This window comes from Nansenia antarctica (genome assembly GCF_963989245.1).
Source record: "Nansenia antarctica genome assembly, chromosome: 1".
Taxonomy (NCBI): domain Eukaryota; kingdom Metazoa; phylum Chordata; class Actinopteri; order Argentiniformes; family Microstomatidae; genus Nansenia; species Nansenia antarctica.
In genome coordinates, this window is record NC_137674.1 from 42,362,411 (window position 1) to 42,384,254 (window position 21,844).

A 21,844-nucleotide genomic window follows, 5' to 3' on the forward strand; every position below is an offset into this window, starting at 1 on the left:
TGCGATAGCCTATAAAATGGCTTCTGTGTAGCTACTTAATTACAATGGCCCTATGGTGTGTGTTAGCGGTCAGCATTAAAGGCACTGATTAGGGTTTACGCTAATATTAATATTGGGTATAACCAGAGTAGGCTAAATTCTACCTAAAATTACAGACCCTTCTGTCGATGAACATTATGAGGGGAAGGCAACTTGCTAAAAAAAGAAACCCACTGAAACATGGCTTAACAGTAATAGTGAAATTAATGTATACAACTTTGTGAAGAGTGGACTTTTGTGTCATGACTATTTACCAACTCCAACATTGCATCCCTAAATCTGATAGACAGATGAGTGTAGGTAGGCTATAGCCTAACTCCTCTGATATTGACAATTGCCTTCATTCTGGATTATGCACAATCCCTGTTAACGTGTTACTGTATTTGAGATCAACACTACAGCATATCCAATAGCTGTCTGATACATTAGACTCCATGCACCTGTTTATTGTGAGTGTTGTCTTAAGGATCACTGACAGCCAATAAACACACCCATCAAATAAATTGCACTGCCTGAGCAAATATGCACAGTATGCAATATTATAAGGGACTCATGGTCGCTATAGCTGGCAGTTAGCCACATAGCTTTGGCTGCTGAATGGTTCTACCTGGCAGGTGGTTCATCCATTTTAAATTAAAAGCCCCCCACATTGCAAGTAGCACAGTGGACACCTGTTAACAACCTTCTTCACAGGGACTTTGGTGGCTACATGTTATTTGATACTACATAATGTTCCTAACTTGAATAATTTAACATGATTGATAATTAGCCATATAATAACATTAAAGTAATTGAAACAAGCATCGCTACATACAATTTGGTAGTAAGTTGTTATTAATTGTGTTGTTGAATATGAGATATGATATGTGATTGTTACCTAGCTACAGTAGGTGAATTCTGTACCAGCTGAAACCGGACTGCAAAGTAAAGCATTTCCTGCATAATTGAGATGAGTCATGTTCCTCCTTCGACTCATGCTCCCTTCCTGGAATGCAGGTCATTAAACCTAGAGTGTGGCATCTGGGTTATGTTCTGTGTCGGCCACAGAGGAAATGGGAATCAATAATTAATGAAGCGTGTTTATTTTGCCTGACCACACAGAACAAGCTATTTCCAAGCTAATTCATCATCAGAGACAGATATTTGTTTGTAGTCATTACAGTATAGCTGACTATGTTAGGTGTAAGAACTATCTGGAACTCTCTCCCTCAACCACTCGGAGACTCACCCTCACTCTCCACTTTTACCACTTTAAAACCTACCTGAATGAATGAATGAATGAATGAATGAATGAATGAATGAATGAATGAATGGTCTTTATTGTCATTGATATAGTACAGGTACCAAACAACGAAATTTGGGAGGGGGGGCTCCACTACCTGTTATCCCATGCATACAACCTTCCCTACCCCTAACCATCTCCCCTAACCCTGCCACCCTCCTCCCCCCCTGGACATTTCTGTGTTAGGCTAATTGTTCCCTGTGCCTGTTTGTTAACTCTGTGTTCTATGTGCTTATGTTATCTGTTGCTTGTTGTTTCTGTGTTTTCCCCATATTGTCAGTGTCTTTGAGCCCTGGAAAAGCGCTATATAAATACAATGCATTATTATTATTTAAGAGCTATAAGGGCTGAAGAACAGAGGAAGACAGAGGCTCAAATACAGTAGTAGTAGATAAGAGTACAGGTGTTGCAATATGTGTGTTTTAGATATGGTAAGTTCAGGTATGTACAGTAATAGGACAACCCAATAAAACTCATGTTAAGCTTGAGCAGAATTGTTTTTATGTGGTGTAGATATCTCGTTTTTGTATTCATCTGCCAGGGAGCTGGTTAGATATTCTATATGGTTCTATTGATGTCTTTGTTGTGATATTGACAGAGTAGGCTGAGTAATCTCATGTGTGTGACTAACCAGGGTCGAATCTGGGTCCCTCGCATGGGAGACATGGGAAACCTAGCCCGCCAAGCTGAAGCCTAAGCATTAGCTTGGAACTATTGGATGTTTTCAGGGTATTATTCAAGGTTACTGATTACAGGAGAGTGGCTCCAAACCATCTCCACTATTATGTGCAGATAACAAAGGTCACTAACAGCAATTCAGGTTGGTTGCAGAGAGAAAGAACACAAGTATTACTGTATTGCATATTTCCTTTGTTGACAGACACAGTGCCAGGGTACATCTGGGCAGAAGTTGGCACAGCTTAAGGGAGGGCATCAGCTGCTACTGGTACAACCCACAGCAGAGGAGGAGGTGAGAGGTCTGAGAGACAGCAAGTCAACTGCAGTACACATGCCAAATAGAGCAGCAAAGTCAGAGTGGCACACACACACACACACACACACATACACACACAAATATACACGTACACAGACACACAAATCAAATCACAACCCCCCGCCACACACTCACAATCTCTCTCTCTCACTCTCTCTCTTTGTCACACACACACACACACACATGCCCTTATGCACACACACACACACACACACACACACACACACACACACACACACACACACACACACACACACACACACACACACACACACACACACACACACACACACACACACACACACACAGCACCCCAGCCCTCTTGGGCTACATTTGTTGAAATAAGAGGTGGGTCAGTGACTCTCCTACTCCTCCTGCTCCCCAAACAAACTATTACACCAACTGGGGATTTCCTGTATCTGTAAAACATGGAGGAGCGAGTGTCTTTCTGTAGACTAGTGTTGCTAATAACAAGAATAGCATATTAGATTTGCCGCAGTTCAGATAAGAGCGTGTTCTCTCTCAGGGACGATTCTGACTCTGCACAGCTATATTTGATGAAACAACATGGGGTCATTGCACCCCAGCCCACTCTGAGTGTGAGGCAGAGGCAGCTGTTATGTAACTAAACACAGGGATGAAAGTGATTGTCCTCCCACAGACAAAAATCTGCTTGATTCTAAGGGGAAAGAGATATAAATATGTATTGTAGTCAACTAAATAGTTACCATCATCTGCAGTTAGCTAGAGGGAGAGAGAGAATGTTTTTTATTGTCCACAAAGTAATGTTACATATCGCAGCCACAGGCGACTGAATTAAAATGTATTTATCATTTAAAAGTAGACCAAAACCTACACAGAGTTACATACAGTGAGTAAGTGAGTAACCATAACCTTTTAAATAATCAATTTAATCATTCCAAACAAATAATCGAGACAGGGTTATTTGAGGTTTCATATTGACACAATATGAAAGAAACCACAGTACTTTTCTGACAAAGTAGTGTATATCAGAAATGAAAATAACTATCTGACCAGACAGGCCATTTCAGGATATCTCTTACCACCTAGACCCAGGACAAATCTTCTCAAACCTACTGTAATTCACAGAGCCATTACAGGATGGAACTCTTTACCCAAGCATGTTAGTCAAACTAATTCTAGATACACTTTCAAGAAAACAATAAAAGAGCACTTAACACAATTAACTCTGAATGAACAGTAGATGATTTATCTTGTTTGCTGATCTGTTATTTCATTTATTTTCTTTGGGTTTAAAAAATAAAATAATGTATTCCTTTCTTTTGTTATTATGATGTATGCATGTACACAATGTTTACAATTGTCTGTATGTACAGTATATAATGTTGACAACAAATGATTTTTGTGTCGGACCCCAGGAAGACTAGCTAATGTCATGGCATTAGCTAATGGGGATCCTAATAAACAAACAAACTATAACATTGTATGATTAGTATCATTTCCCATCAACATATTGCAATCTATATGCTGTGATCCAGGCACTTTATTAGATTAGCTTTAAAGAGCTCTGCTAGCTTTTTCAACCTATTTCAAAGCATTGAGCCACTGTTATGCTATATGGGGCTGGCCTAATATGTAATCAGGCTGTTGTCCAGCTGAACCACTCACTGCTTAGGAGAAGCCATTATCTGTGAATGCATCAACCACCCTGTGAATTCTACAACTCACCGGAAACCAAGTATGGAGTCACAGACCCAATTCAGGCTCTGTCTGAAGGCTCGATGCAGCAATAGATACAGCCAGTCAGATCAACAGGAAACTAGGAGAGAGGTGGAGATGGAGAAGAGGTACCGTGTGTGTGTGTGTGTGTGTGTGTGTGTGTGTGTGTGTGTGTGTGCGCAAGTGTTTGTTCTTGCGTGCAAGTGTTTCCGCACCCTTGTTTGCATCTGATATGTCCTACACAGTTGAGTGTGTGTGTGTGCGCGCGCATGCGCCTGTATCTCTGTGTATGTGTATGCCTGTGAGCAAGTGTTTGTTCCTGTGTGCAAACTGGTATGTGTGTGTGTTTGTGTATAATTTCTGCAATGTTATTATATCCTCTTCCGGGCAGTGTTGTCATGGAGAGCTATGCCCCACACACGCAGATGATGTCATCCTTGTGCTAGCTGAAAAATGAGCAGCCAAGCAGGCCAAGTATGGTTCTAAATTAGCACATTCATCTGCAGGGGTTTGACGTAGATGATGCATCTATATTTATACATGTCTGGTACTTTAGCCTGGCATTCTTTTTAGGAGACTTGACATCTCTATTTCTTGTTTTGTTGTCATAAGAGAAAGCTGAGAATGTTCTATAGTTTTCTGGTACTTACTCGGCAATGGCAATGAAGTTGAATCTTATCTAATCTAATCTACTGTTCTACTGTATATGGGTTTACCCCAGTGGTGATGTTGGTGTAATCGAGGGCTGGTTTAATGAGTCACTCAAGACTTGGGATTCAAAGTGACTGACTGGATTGTATATAAGTTGAGAAGGCCTCCCTGAGGAAAATAAGGAAAAATGCTCTGAATAATAATAATAATAATAATAATAATAATAATAATAACAACTTTTTATTTGTATAGCGCTTTTCCTGCCAACGTTGCTGCTCAAAGTGCTCCAATCATTATATAATCATAAACCTGAGAGCTCTATTGGGCTGATATGCTAGCAAAAGGTCTTTCAGGTATTCTGGTGCTGTGCCAGTGAGCGCTTTATAAACAAGCAGAAGGATCTTGAAATCTATTCTGAACTTAACAGGAAGCCAGTGTAGAGTCTCTAAAATAGGAGTTATATGAGCTCTTCTGCTTGTTTTGGTTAAAACTGTCGCTGCTGCATTTTGGACTAATTGCAGCTGACCAATAGCTTTCTTCGGAAATGCTCCGATATAGGATCTGAGGGGGTAATTTGCAGGACTTTGCAATTGTTGCCGTCCGACATGCAAAAGTTGCCGACATGCAGACCATATCACCAGAACGTGTCACAAATAGGCAAAACGGAGGAAATCTTGTCAACATATTGTTTGGTTCTCAATAGGGTTAAATGCTATATTCTGGTCAGCCCGGTTGTAAATCGGGCCATGCTAACCCATCACTAGTTCAAACAGACCTTAGCAGACTCTAAACAAACAAAGAGACACGGAATTCATCATGATTATTATTTTCTTGCGCAGTGAGAGTGAATCCCCAGGTCTCGAAAGACCTCGGATTCAAACTGAACTTTTCCTCTCCTGAGCCAGTATTTATTCCCAAACAGAAAGACAAAAGGGGCAGGCCAAGCACTGCGTTAATTATAAGCAGTTTCATGGGAAAAGCATCTTAACATAAATATTTCTCATGAAAATGTACATCTTAAACATAAACACTCCATGGACTGCTCAGCTCAAATATAAACATTTTCATGGTAATGTACCTTAACATAAATAGTTCCATGGGCTGCTCTGCCCAACACAAACATTCCCAGCTCAATGTACAGCACTTAGCAAAATCAGATTTACGACAGGGCCCCTCTGACAACACAATGTCAGGAAGGGAAACTACCCAGGCTGGGATAGCAGATAACACATACCTTGTATGGTTGTGCTTAAGAAGCACAACAGTTGAACTCTCAGAACAGAAGTGTAATGCACAGAGCACATGGACTCAATGTACTCTTCAAAACATCCATAACATCATGAAAACACAATTCAAACCTATCATTCCCTGCTGTTTTTCATAATTTGTCACGATACAAACATTCATCTCTTTATTCAGGTAAAGCTATCTTTCTTTCATATTTTCTAGTTTAACTGTCATTCAACATCGCCGTACAGATCACAGACATGAATCTCAACTTGGATTAGAGTTTCTCAAATTGGGTTAGGTACTTAGGCTCCATCATAATGTCTTGAATCAACATTTGTTTGTACAAGTATTTCTGAAATCAGTTTGTTAGTCATAGCTCTGAAGCAGGGGGAGACACAACAAACAATCATTAAAATCAGTATGTGATGTGGTAGTTCACACATGTTCCTCCTGCTACTGCAGTCGATAGGTCAAGAGTCATTCAGTTCTGGAGTGTCATCAGTCTGATCTGATCGATTTCGCGGTTCTGGGCTTCGTTTATCGTAAGGGATGCATTTACAAATGTCTCTGATTGATAGTTCAGGGTTTTTTTTTTTTCATCTGGGACATCACTGCCCCAGACTGGGTCGTGTGCCTGGACTTGGGCGTCTCGTTTGGTCGTCGGGAGGATTTGGTCCCCTCATTTCTAATAGGTAGTGGATCTGAAGAATTCTTCACCGGGTTTGAGACGTAATATTCACTAATGAATAGAACCCCTTTGTAGCCCGGGCTTCCACCACTCCCCGTCGTTCGAGGGAAATAATGTCACCTTCTTTCAATGGCTCTGTGTACTTCTCATATCTCGTTCCGCGATCTTGACAGCAGTTGAGATGCTCAGCAGCACCTCAAATGGCCCAACCCACCGCGGGCTGTCAGTGTTATGATGAGGATCTGGTCTTCTCGATCCTGTAGGAAACAGAAAAGGGACTGGCAGATCATTTGTTCTGGCTATTTCCTAAATAGCCATCCACGTGGCCAGTGTGTTTTCTGTTTCTGCTGTCTTTACATATAACGATGAATTGAGTATCAAGGACCCCAATTGAAATATGTACTTTCATGTCACCTGCCTCTGCAAATCTTCTAATAAAGTTCTCAATCAATCAATCAATACTTCCCTATTGTCGTCTACTATGGGTAGTCTAAACCTTCTCCCATTTACTATTTCAAATTCATTAATTTCATTCATTTCATTCATTCATTCATTCAATCAAACCCATAGGTCTCAATTTTATTGTCATGTGTGTTTCCATTAGAGAAACACACTCTTCAATGTCCAGGTATTTGGACACTGTGTTTGATCAATTCGTTCACGAAATGTGCTCAATCAATATATATTTTTTTTTAAATTGTGTGTAATATATATATACGTGAAAATGTGCATTAACTCCTGTCAATCACCCTGCTGTTTGATACATGTCATCAAAAAAAAAGACCATGTATCAAATGAGCTGTTTGTTTATTCTATAAACTTTGTCATTCGTCTATTTCTCTCTGTCTGTCTGTCTGTCTCCTGTCTGTCTGTCTGTCTTGTCTTGTCTTTGGCTCTTCTATAATCCCATTACAAGTTTAATTTACTATATAATATAATCTACTAAATTCTCTTGCCCTCTGTCTCTAACCCTTCTCTCCTGTTCTCTCTCTCTCCTCTCATTCACAGCTTCTCTGTCTCAGCTCCTCTGCATGACTCCTTCCTGTTCTCAAATCTGTCTCCCTCTCTCTCTCTCTCTCTCACTTCTCGCTCTCCCTCTATCACTTTTTACTTCCTTCTCGCTCTCTCTCTCTCTCTGTCTCCTAGTCTCCTCTCCTAGTCTCCTCTCCTTGTCTCCTAGTCTCCTCGTCTCCTCTCCTTGTCTCCTAGTCTCCTCTACTCATCTCCTAGTCTCCTCTACTCCTCTCCTTGTCTCCTAGTCTCCTCGTCTCCTCTCTGCCTCTCTCTAGGCAGGTCTCTTTTCCCCCTCCCTTTTCTCTCCGCATGCCTCCCCTCTGTGTCACAACTCCACTTCAAATACCTCTCTCCATTCTCCAACCCTTCCTCTTTCCTGCTCTCCCTCCCCTCTCGCTCTCTGCTTCTTTCTCCCTGGAAATCAGGTCTGCTTTGTTTCAGGCCAATGGTGTGTGTGTGTGTATGTGTATGTGTATGTGTGTGTGTGTGGCGCGTGGTGTGTCTTTTCTCTCCCTGACTCCCTCTCTCACTCTTGATCTCTCTCTCCCTCTCTCTCTGTCTCTCTCTGTCTCTCTCTCTATGTCTCTGTCTCTCTCTCTGTCTGTCTCTCTCTCTGTCTGTCTGTCTCTCCCTCTCTCTCTCTCTCTGTCTCTGTCTGTCTCTCTCTCTGTGTCTGTCTCTCTCTCTCCCTGTCTGTCTCTCCCTCTCTCTCTCTCTCCGTCTCTGTCTGTCTCTCTCTCTGTCTGTCTCTCCCTCCGTCTCTGTCTCTCTCTCTCTGTGTCTGTCTCTCTCTCTCCCTGTCTGTTTCTCCCTCTCTCTCTCTCTCTGTCTCTGTCTGTCTCTCTCTCTGTGTCTGTCTCTCTCTCTCCCTGTCTGTCTCTCCCTCTCTCTCTCTCTGTCTCTGTCTGTCTCTCTCTCTGTGTCTGTCTCTCTCTCTCCCTGTCTGTCTCTCCCTCTCTCTCTCTCTCCGTCTCTGTCTGTCTCTCTCTCTGTGTCTGTCTCTCTCTCTCCCTGTCTGTCTCTGTATCTCTCTCTGTATCTCTCTCTCTCTCTGTCTGTCTCTCTCTGTCTGTTTCTCTCTCTCTGTCTGTCTCTCTCTCTCCTTCTCTCTCTCTGTCTCTCTCTATGTCTGTCTGTGTCTCTGTCTGTCTGTGTCTCTGTCTGTCTATGTCTGTCTCTCTCTCTGTCTGTCTCTCCCTCCGTCTCTGTCTCTCTCTCTGTCTCTATCTCTGTCTCTATCTCTGTCTCTGTCTCTGTCTCTGGCTCCCTCTCTCTAGTTAAGTCACAACCATACACACGTCTGTGATTGATTGGATTCATTTCTTTCTCTGTCTCTGTCTCTCTGTCTCTCTCTCTGTCTGATTTCTATTAGTCTACTGTTTACATAGCACAAAAGATATCCATCTAAGTGGATTCTTTTTGCATGTCAAACAACTCCTATTTTGTACAATTTAGGATTAGATAGACTATTCAATTCGATTGCAATCTTTCTTTTTCTATTTACCGGTGTCTTTGTTGCTTGAGTCCGGTCTGGATTCCGTCAGCCGTCTTTTTGGAGAAGAAGAGGAGGAACGTCACCGGTCCTGGAGCGAATGGATGTCCCAGGACTTTCTGCTGTCGCGACAGACTTCGGCGTGTGTCGTTCCCCCTGGTCCTCTCCCAGACGACGTAGGAATCCGGCTTACGAAGGACCACGTGTTTGGTTCTCAATAGGGTTAAATGCTATATTCTGGTCAGCCCGGTTGTAAATCGGGCCATGCTAACCCATCACTAGTTCAAACAGACCTTAGCAGACTCTAAACAAACAAAGAGACACGGAATTCATCATGATTATTATTTTCTTGCGCAGTGAGAGTGAATCCCCAGGTCTCGAAAGACCTCGGATTCAAACTGAACTTTTCCTCTCCTGAGCCAGTATTTATTCCCAAACAGAAAGACAAAAGGGGCAGGCCAAGCACTGCGTTAATTATAAGCAGTTTCATGGGAAAAGCATCTTAACATAAATATTTCTCATGAAAATGTACATCTTAAACATAAACACTCCATGGACTGCTCAGCTCAAATATAAACATTTTCATGGTAATGTACCTTAACATAAATAGTTCCATGGGCTGCTCTGCCCAACACAAACATTCCCAGCTCAATGTACAGCACTTAGCAAAATCAGATTTACGACAGGGCCCCTCTGACAACACAATGTCAGGAAGGGAAACTACCCAGGCTGGGATAGCAGATAACACATACCTTGTATGGTTGTGCTTAAGAAGCACAACAGTTGAACTCTCAGAACAGAAGTGTAATGCACAGAGCACATGGACTCAATGTACTCTTCAAAACATCCATAACATCATGAAAACACAATTCAAACCTATCACATATCAAAACACGATATGCGTGACACTGGATGTAGGGGAGGCCGGTGGAGGACGGGCTCATTGTAATGCATGGGAATGAGTTTGATACCACTCTTCATTCCGTTCCATGCATTACAATGAGCCTGTATTGTGATTTCTAACTCCACCAGCCTCCCCTGACAGCTTGATAGTCTGTGTGGATTAGCAATAAACAGATGCGTCTGGATTAGCGATGTACAGATTTCTGTGAAATTAATAATTTCAACATTGCTTGCATTATCCAAATGCTTTCCTGAAAGCTGTTCTCACCAATCAATGTAACTCTGCCAGGGGCACATCATCATGGTCCAATACCATTCCATTAATTCCAACCACAGAGTCTTATCTTGGCTCCTTACAACAGCAGAGGCATCAATTCAAATTCAGACCCCAAAAACGTAAAAAATGTATAGTTTTCCCTCTAGATTATGATCAATTATTACAGGAAAATGAACTGACAGATTGGACAGAGAGAGTTCAAACCCCTCAACAAAAAGTTTGGAAACGTTATTTCAGTCGATTCTTCCTCCCCTTTAATAATACCAATTGGTATTGTATTTTATAGCGTTGGAAAGCCTGATTAGTCACCTTTACAACGAGGTACAACTTGTAAGGATCATGCATTCATGGAATGAGTAACACAGCTAAACATGTGGGTAGCGGCCCACATTTTTTTGCCAAAATCCCCTGCAATATTCTTCTGTTGGTATTCACTCTCGTTTTGAGCTTCAAGTGCTGGCAGGTGTATGCCAGTCACAGGTGTGTGAATGGCACCTGAATGGCACCTAATTGACAGGAATGATATTCTGGAGCCAGTGGCGATCCCATATCTCCAGAATCTGGGACCTAACTCCATCCTCCAGGAGGACAACGCTCTCCCCCACAGAGCCAGGATCATCACAGAGCACCTCCAGAATTTGGGAGTGGAGAGGGTGGAATGGCCTGCCGTGAGTCCAGACCTCAACCCAATTGAACACTTGTGGGATCAGCTTGGGTGCTGTACGTGCCAGAGTGACCAACGCAACCATGTTGGCTGACTTGCGGCAAATCCTAGTTGAGAAATGGGATGCCGTCCCACAGCAGTGTGTGACCAGGCTGGTGACCTGCATGAGGAGGTGCCAAGCTGTTGTGACTGCGTATGGATCTTCCACACGCTACTGAGGTCCCTGACAGTGTAAAATTAATAAAGTGTAAAAATGGCCAATATGTGTTGTTTTTTCCTTATTACTGTGGGAGAGAGCAATCATCCAATCCACCAAGCCACTAAAAACGAGAGTGAATACCAACAGAAGAATATAGGGGATTTTGGCAAATATGTTTGGGCCACTACCCACACGTTTAGCTGTGTTGCTCATTCCACGAATGCATGATCCTTACAAGTTGTACCTCATTGTAAAGGTGACTAATCAGGCTTTCCAACAATATAAAATACAATACCAATTGGTATTATTAAAGGGGAGGAATAATCAATCAAAATAACGTTTCCGAACTTTTTTTGAGGGGTTTATATATATGGGGCTGTGACGAATTAGTGCCCACCAGAGAAACACTAATCTACTAAGACAGAGTTGTGACAGGTCACATTCCACAACATGCCTGGAGGAGGGGGCAGGGAAATGCCAAATGTAATATGCATCTATTACCTCACCTTCAATCTGCCGTTTGGTAAATGTTTGAGGTCCAATGATTTCATAGGGATAGGAATGAAAACATAACATCATAATTCTAATCAATAGGAATAGGGGCTGTTTAGAAGACTGGTCGAGATTACAGAGATGTCTGTGGAACAGGTGGGGAGAATGGTGAGCATCTCCGTAAAAGCACTCTTAGGCTGGGCTTCAAGTATGATCAATGGCTTGGGAATTCCTGAAGTCTACAGACTTAGAGAGATTGCACTGGCTGAATTCACCGTGATTTTTCTCCTCCTCTTTTAAAAAACGGAGAATGTGATTTTTTTCTTGAAGGTGTGGTATGATGTACCATCCAAACATTTGTCAAGGAAAGATGAGGCTTCACAACTCTCTGAAAGTCACAGTATATTCGCGGACTCGATTTAGAATGAACACGAAAATGCTGGGTTTGTGTCCAAGTTATCGTTTTTACACTTTGTAGAAAATGTTGGGGCTAGAATTGATATATACGGCTACTTCCAATACTACATACTGTAGATCCAACCATTTTCAACAGGAAAAGTAGTTTTTTCTGTTCAGTTCCTCTTTAAGAGGCAGTACTCCAGGCAGGCTTGTAGGGACCTTTACTATCCCCAATAATGAATATGCAAGGTGTTTATCTTAAGAGTCCAATCAATACAAGTAAACCCACTAAACCTGACAGAGAGAGAGACTTGACTGGCTTCTCTTTATAGGGTCATCATCATACGGTATCTAGATTTATGAGGTCATCCCAGAGGGAGAACATGTGACAGCATAGCAGTGGCTGCCGTGGCAACGCTGTGAAGGATTAAATATTTACCATTGTGGGTGAGGTGTTGGACAGCCATTTCAACAAAATGGCTCCCGTCAGCACTTGAGACAATTAAGGCCCAGGTGCAGAGTGGCTAGATAGAGTTTCTAAGAGGTGTTTACAGGGTAAGTGGTCACAAGACTGGTACAACTAGAGTGCATCACCTTTGAGCTGAGACAGTGCACTGTACTTGCTACAGAGCACTGACTTGCTACTCAATATTAGGATAGAGTATAATAATGTCCAAGAAGAGCAATTAGTTTGCAGCAAGTACTACTGCATTATACTGCATTACAGTAAAATAAAAATAAAAACATGACATTTGTTAAGTGCATGGATCTCAAGTTTGGATATTGTCCACAGTGCTTCAGTTTATGGATTAAAATGATGGAAAGGTCAGGATAAAGTGATAAAGTGCAGGTTCATGCGTAAAGTGCTTGCTTCTATTTCAGTCCTGCATTAACTACTGTAATGGCTTTTGGGATAACAGTGGGATAAATATTTGACCCTAGGCTACGGTACATTAGAGCCTCTCTTTTTGAGGACTGTGTATGACTCATAGATTGACTTTGTCTTTTCATTGAGTCCTCCTTTGGACATAGGTGTCCTTCACATAAAGGACAGGGGAGGGAAAGGTGTACAGTACATACGTAAAACCCAATCTTACAACATCCTAGTCAGACCTGGGCTCAAGTAATATTTGAAAGTAGCGTCAATCAATTTAATCGAGTTTGCCAGGCACAATAGAACCCGTGGTATATACAGTGGGGGAAATAAGTATTGAACACATCAACATTTTGTCCAGTAAATGTACAGTATTTCCAATGAGCCTATTCAAGTAAAATTTGCACCAGACTTGGTATTAAGTCAAACAATCCAGACATAAAATCTAAACATTAAAGTCCATATGTAAATAAAGTTATGTGTAATAAAGTGGAATGAAACAGGAAAAAGTATTGAACACACAAAAAAAGCAGTACACCACAGCAAGGAAAGGCAAGAAACCAACTGAAAACCATAACTAATTAGGAGGCAACTCTACCTCCAATCTTTGCTAATTAATGTCAGCTGGGTTAGAATATATTGATGGGCTATAAAAGGTTTTTTTGTTACCAAGGTGCCACACAAAAACCATCTGATGATGGGTAAAAGCAAAGAGCTGTCTCAAGACCTTTGCAACAGGATTGTTGCAAAACATGAAAATAGAATTGGCTACAGACGTATTTCACAACTTCTGAATCTTCCAGTAAGCCCCATTGGGGGCATTATCCGTAAGTGGAAGCAACATCACTCCACCATTAACCGGCCACGCACAGGAGCTCCTCGCAAGATTTCTGATCAAGGAGTCGGATGGATACTTAGAAGAGTAGCCAAAGAGCCAAGGACCACTAGGAAAGAGCTCCATAAAGACTTGGAGGCAGCAGGTACAACTGTGACAGAAAGTGACAGTAGGCAAGTAGGCACCGCCATGGCCTCTGTGCACGCTCAGCCTGCAAGACTCCACTACTGAAAAAAAGACATGTTGAAGCTCGTTTAAGGTTTGCCAAACAACATTTGGACAAGCCAGTGAACTACTGGGAGCATGTACTCTGGTCAGATGAGACCAAAATTGAACTTTTTGGCTGTCACACAACACACCATGTTTGGAGGAGAAATGGCACTGCACATTACCCGAATAACACTATACCAACAGTGTTTGGAGGTGGAAGTATCATGGTCTGGGGCTGTTTCTCCTCTCGTACTGGCAGATTTCATATCATTGAAGGAACAATTAATGGAGCCATGTTCTTGAGAGGAACCTGCTGCCATCCACCAGGATGCTGAGGATGAGACGTGGGTGGACCTTCCAGCAGGACAACGATCCAAAGCATACAGCAAAGGAAACTCGCAATTGGTTTCAGAGAAAGAAAATCAACTTGTTGGAATGGCCCAGTCAATCACCTGACTTAACCCCCCCTACCGTCATCCAGCATCCATCCCCGGCTAATTTTTTATCCTTTTTTTCTGACAAAGTCACCAATATCAGAAAAAACATCCCGCACTCCACCAAGGACTTAGCCGCCACACTGGGATGTTCATCCACTTTCTCCAGCTTCTGTCCCTTCACTCTACCAGCCCTATCCAAGATGGCCGCTGCACTGAAGCCGGCCTCATCGCCTCTGGACCCCATCCCTACCCCCCTCCTCAAAGAGGTGTTCGACACGGTAGGGCTACACATCCTCTCAATAATCAACAGCTCGCTGGCCACTGGCATTGTTCCGCCCACCCTCAAACAAGCAGTGGTCCAGCCTCTCCTTAAAAACCCCAACATGGACCCTTCCAACCTCAGTAACTACAGACCCATTTCCAAGCTCCTAGTCGTGGCCAAGCTCCTGGAAAAGGCTGTCCTCAGCCAGCTGTGGCCCTACCTCCAACAGCAACAACATCCTGGAGAAGTTTCAGTCTGGCTTCAGACCTGGCCACAGCACTGAGTCGGCACTTTTAAAGGTTTGGAACGACCTCCTCCTCATCGCAGACTCCAGGAAATGTGCTGCCCTGGTCCTCCTGGACCTCAGCGCAGCTTTTGACACTATAGACCACGCCATCCTCCTCGATCTCCTCCAGCAGGAGGTTGGCATCACCAACACAGCCTTGTCCTGGTTCAAGTCTTACCTCAGCAATAGAACCCACGCCGTCCACATAGCAGACAGCTCCTCCAGACAAGCCAACCTCGCCTGTGGGGTCCCTCAGGGCTCCATCCTCGGTCCCATCTTGTTCTCCCTCTACATGCTCCCCCTCTGTCTAATCCCTCAACGCTACCAGATCTCATTCCACTGATATGCGGACGACACCCAGCTTTACTTATCAATCAACACTGACGACCCCGCCGATCTGAAGCGCCTGATGGACTGCCTCCGCAATGTGAAGGAGTGGATGGCCCAGAACTTCCTACAGCTGAATGAGAGCAAGGGGGAAATCCTCCTCATCGGTAACACCACCGCCATCACTCAGCTCAGCACCAACATGGGAAGCCTGTCCACCCTTGTCAGACCACATGTCAAGAACCTCAGTGTCATCTTTGAATCCGAGCTCAACCTTGACCGACAAGTGTGCTCCGTCGTGAAGTCATGTTTCTACCAACTACGCATCATAGACAAGATCAAGTCCTTCCTCACCCCCAGTGACCTGAGGAGGGTCGTCCTCATGCTAATTTCATCTAGGCTCGACTACTGCAACTCACTCTATGCTGGACTTCCTGATAAGACCATCTACCGCCTGCAGCTAGTCCAAAATGTCGCTGCCAGGCTGGTGTCAGGCACCAATGAGGGACCACATCTCCCCTGTCCTCATCTCCCTTCACTGGCTCCCAGTGAAGAAGAGAGTGAAGTTCAAAATCTGCACCTTTGTCTTTAAAGCTCTCAACAGTCTCGCCCCACCCTACATCAAGGACCTCCTGGACCAGTCTTCCACCTCAAGGCCCAGACCCAGGCTCAGGTCCGACGCCCAACTCAGCCTGAGGGTCCCATGCACCAACCTCAAGAGGAAGGGTGACCGTGCCTTTGGTAGGGAACATGGTGAACCAAGACCGATTGCTCATCTGGCGGATTTGTGTGTGTGTGTTCGTGTGTGCATGGGTCTGCGAGACTGAGATCACATGCCTGGGAGACGCATCATAAATGATAAACCATCGCCTTGGCTTGACTCTCTCTCCACTATAAAATGGATGAGTTCTTTTCCATTATTCAATACCTATTACTTACACCTGAATAACAAATCAAAGCTCATTCACTCACCGTCCACTGCTCCAGTCACCAACTCAACTGTAATAAATTGGAAATCCTCATCATCGGCCCAAAGTCCCTCACCCGTTCCACCCAGACATTCTCACTCAACATCGATGGCTTCACCGTAACCCCCTCCAACCATGTCCGCAACCTCGGCATCATCTTTGACCCCACCCTCTTGTTCCTTCCCTATGCCAACCAGGTCACTAAATCAGCTTTTTTCCACATCAGGAACATAGCCCGCATCCAACCCTCCCTGTCCTTTTCCGCTGCCGAAACACTCATCCACGCCTTCATAACTTCCCGACGCAACTACTGCAACAGAATCCTCTACGGTTTGCCTAATAACATCCTGTCACAAGAGTGGTACCACCACTGGTTCCTTTCTCAAATTATGGCAAAGTCGCAGCATTTTTCATGCAAGGTGTATTTATTTGGCCTGTGCTGACAAAGACAAAGCATACATATACCACAGCATCCTGGCTCTCCCAAACTCCGACTCCCTAGGGTTTACTCTGGGGCCCCTCTTAAACTCTAAGCCCCGCCCCCTTGGAACATACCAAGTTCACATACCATAATTAGTTAGTGCCAAACTAACTTCACTTGTCTGTAAATACAATATTCTACTATATTAACAACACAAAGTATTTTACAGTACAGTACACAAACAGTACACAAATCCACATACATGTCAAAACACATGTAAACGACAACAATACCCACAAACCGTCAATTAACGCTCTGTTTGGCCGATCTCCGCTACACCCCGGAAGACTGAATGGTAGGGAACGGGGAGTGTGTATGTGTATATATGGCCTGTCCGACTTAGTCGGCAGGTCGTGACGGCATCTCCGTCACACATCCTAAACAAATTCCAATACATCCAGAACTCTGCTGCCCGTCTGCTCACCTCCACTCGCCGCCATGACCACATCACCCTTGTCCTCCAAAATCTACACTTGCTCCCGGTCAAATACAGGATCCAATTCAAAATCCTACTCACCACTTACAAAGCCAGCAACAATCTGGCCCCCTCCTACCTTGCCGACCTAGTCCCCCTCCACACCCCTCCCGTTGCCTCAGGTCTGATGACCAAACCACCCTCAAGACCACCAGGACCAAGCTCCGGACCTGGGGTGATAGGGCCTTTTCAGCCGCAGCCCCGTCCCTCTGGAACGCCTTCCCCAACCACATCAGACAGGCCAACACCCTCCCAACATTTAAACAGGCCTTCAAAACCCACCTCTTCAAGCTCGCCTTCACCAGTTAACCCTCTCCCCCTCCCCCTCCCCTTCCTATGTGTCCCCAGCACTACCTCAATTAGGCCCCTATACTTTCTTCTATCTACCTTTTTGTTTCTTTTTATTATTATTACTTAGTGGGTGTTCTCACTAGAACATTTGCTTCACTTGAAACGGAGTTTAGGATAAAGTTCGCTTTGCTCTGCGTCGTTTGGAGCGGTGAGAACGCAAATTCGAAGTAACTCCCGGAGCAAATACCCGTCGGATGCTCCGTTTGAAAAGGGTGGTTTTGCTTCGGTTAGAAACGACGCATCCATCACATTGCTTCGCTTCGCTTTTGGTGAGAATGCTGTCCATAGGAAAACAACAGCGCAGAGGTGTTGATCTGGATAAGAGAGGGACGAACGGGCAACCAATCAACTACCACGTCTGTTGCTTCGATTGCGTATGTTACTTCGTTTACATGAAGGGCTGTGAGAACGCAAATCAGAGAAATAATTTATGCAACAATGTTGCGAACTCATCCACTTGCTCCGGGTCTCGATTCGGACTTTCATGTGAGAACATGACCTCAATCTTTTCAGTTTGTAAAGCGTATTTGAGTGTCTAGAAAAGCGCTATATAAGTCTAATGTATTATTATTATTATTATTATTATTATTCAGAAAGAGGATATTTCCTCTTATATAACATACCCACACCAGAGGAGCAATTACATTCAGGCGGGCTTTGATGCTGTGTGGTACAGTAAGCTTCCATTATATTCCAGGGTTCAATATCATTAGCATGGTTTTGGTGAGGGAATGATAGGGCTTTCACACCGCCAAGGAACCATTCCCATTCCCGTTCTGGAACCTCCGAACCTTGGTGCTGTCTGGCGAACCAGCCCGCGTTCATACCAGTGTAACTGGAACCATCAGTCATCAACGTTGGGTGGCGAAGGGGTGGGATAAACAAAAATGTCACAATAAGATGGCAGCTACTTCACTGGAAAGTAGGATAATATTACAGTATCTGAAATTAACACTATTTTCTATGAAAAAAAACAAGACACTTTCTAAACATGTTCTCTTACTAACCAGATGCTCTGTTACTGGAATAGAAATGGCTTACGAAGTTCACGTTTGTGCATGTGTGTGTGTGAGTTTGCTGAGCATGTGAGGAAGATAGAGAGAATGATGAAACGTTTGGGATTTTTTTGGAATCACTAATGATTAGATTTAGATTATATTACATTTTGTCTCCATCCTTCTTATAGTCTTAGGATATGACACGCCCACTGACGACATCACGGTTCTAGTTTTTGGTTTGCGCTGAGAACCAACTTTTCAGGCTCCGAACCAATTTATTTTCGGTCTGAACGCTCCGGCCGGTTCCAGACTATGTTTGGGAACGCAAACCGGAACGGTTCCTTGGCGGTGTGAAAGCCCTATGAGAATATAGCACGTCTATCCCAGATTCATCGTTTTTACAGCTCAAACTGAGTCAGAGAAAGAGAGAGTGAACAAAGAAGCAGTAAACAAACTCACTCATTATGTGCACAGTACACACACACACACACACACACACACACACACACACACACACACACACACACACACACACACACACACACACACACACACACACACATGCTATAGATGCACAGCAATTAATCAGATAGTTTGTGATTTGGTATGTGAACATGGGTAGGAGGGGAAGCAGTCCAATACAGGGATGCAACAGATGTACACACACACACACACACACACACACACACACACAAACACGCAAGTAGAGGAGAGAAACAGTCCAACACTATCAAGAGGGAATTCCATTTGAATTAATTAGGCCAAGCTAGTTCACGTACACACAGTAAAGTGTGTCACTGTAGCAGCAATACAGTAGCTATCAGTCTCAGTCAGGTGGAACAAAGTTCTCGCACGCACGCACATGCAAACACAGACACACCTCCGCAGGGTAATCACAACAGCCAGCTGGGTGCCTGCTGCAATGCTCATCAAGCACAGGCCCCCCCCGCCCAGATGTAAACAAACCAGACAGAGTAGACTATAAACTAGCTAGTTTCAACAGAGTCCGGTTGATTCTTGTATCGGGATCAGCCAGAGTGTGTGTTAGTTTGTGTGGCAGATTTGGGAGAGTGAAGGAGAGATTAACAGAGCTAGTCAGAGAGGGTTCAGATTTGACTATGGGCTGGAGGCTGTGTTTTGACTGTGGCTGTGGGACAGTCTGTGTGGCAGGTGTCAGTGTGACATCCATGAATGCAGTCCAGCCTGTCAGACTGGTTCAAAGGCCTTGCCCTCTATTTATCACTATCTGCCTGATGTGATTACGTTAGCAAGAATCACCACCTCTGGAAACATCATGGAACCAGAGAAGGAAATGTTTGATACATCTGATTTTCTACTTCCATCAGCTTCCCCTGCTTTCAATCATTTACTAACTAGCACTGTGTCAACAAAGTTGTGTCAAACATCAAACTTTAGACCTGTTAGTTTTAACCCAGGAATTTCACGTTGAACCAATGAGCCATTTCCTCCACAACAACAATGGTTGAACAGTGAATGACATACTTGAAGGACTTCATTGGTATACATCACATATTTTATTGACAGTTTGATTACAATACAAAAATATTGGTTAAATACAAGCTCTGCTAATACATTTTGAAGCATTTTTATTTGGTTTTCAAAATAGAGTAATAAAATAAAGCGATTGACCGTTTTACAATTTTTGATGGTGCGTTTAATCGTCTTTTTATTTTGGGGGGTAAAGCAGGGACCAGCAATTACGAGTAATTCGCATAACAAGCTAATCCAATCTATTTGAGCTAAAACCTGCATTTTTTTCTGCATATATGTACAGTATTAGAGTGACACACAATTCCTGGCAGGCTTTTTATTTTTAACCTGATTGTAAAGGGTTGCATACATTAAAAAATTACAGTAAATAAAACTCACTATGACAGTGCAGTAAGCAGAAGTGCCAGGTAGCTATTGGTACTTGCAGCATAAATGTAGAAGTCTTTGATACAGATACAGTATGGCAGGTTACTAGTGCTATTTGCTACATTTTGCATTTGAGTATTACAATCTCCCATTGAAAAGCATCTGAAGGGATATATTGAATAAATAGGTATGGCAAGCGTTGAATTACTCTATTTAGATGTGTAGTAGAATTAAATGTTTGGTTCAAGGCCAGCATACACTCAACTGTATAATACTATGCATGCCTTCAACACTGCTATGGGGCATGCATGTTTGATACAATTTCCTTAAGAATTAGTTGTTGTTGTTTTTTTTATCTCATGATTATGTTCATCTTGAATCATCTCAAATAGAGAAACACAGATAGTGTGCTTTGTCCTCTTCCTAACACATGGCCATCATTCTCAACTAAACCTCAACAGTTCAACTGAAATGACATTTGAAACACACCAGACTATTTGTGGGGTTGTAACCTGTGCGCTGAAACAAATGTCCTTCCTGTTTAACAGGACCCTAAGAGAATAACTGGATTTGGTCTCTGTTGCCATAGTAATGCGTGGGGTCCGTAAAACATACATGTGACGTGGGCAGGAAAAAAATAGAGTGAGTGAATGAGAAAAGAGCGAGAGGGGGAGGGGTAGAGGGAGATGTAGAAGGAGAAGAAGGGGGAGAGGGCGAGGTTGAGCGGGTCACTAGCATTGTTTGAGAATCTGCTCAAAAAAGGTCATTCTCCCATAACAGGAGCTATTTCCATTTTATAACTTCTTTCAAATGTCTGTTAAACTATGCCAACATCTTTACATGATGTTCAAACATAGACTGTAGCACCTTAAGAAAAGAAAAGTATTTAGTTCAAACATTCATACTGACAGTACAAATGACATGAAATATGACGTGTAGTCAGAAGCAGGTACTGCAAATAACGGCGAAAAGAGTTACGAGTTACGACACAGCCTTTTTCCATTTGCAAGTAAATGATTACAAATGAATGATACACATGATAGAAAGGACATTGGTTTTTGATAGACGAGCACTTCCTACTTTAGAATGATCCTACTTCCTTCCTTATCATTAAATAGCCAATTAAATGTTAACACAGTGCTCTTTTAGCATAACATAAGTGTACTTTAGGACAAAGGACAAAAATAAAGCTTTAAAAAATACACATCTTACATGCAAGGAAACAACAAATCTCCTACCCCTAAAATATATGATATTATAGCAGTATCTCCTTATAGGGATAAAACCGCAATGCGTTTTTCGTGTTAGCATCAACCACCAAAAAATAATCATAAATAATACCACATCCTACAGTACATCCGATACACTATATCATTAGAGAGGAATATCTGGTTAGCTACTGTAGTAGGTGTGTGTGTGTGTGTGTGTGTGTGTGTG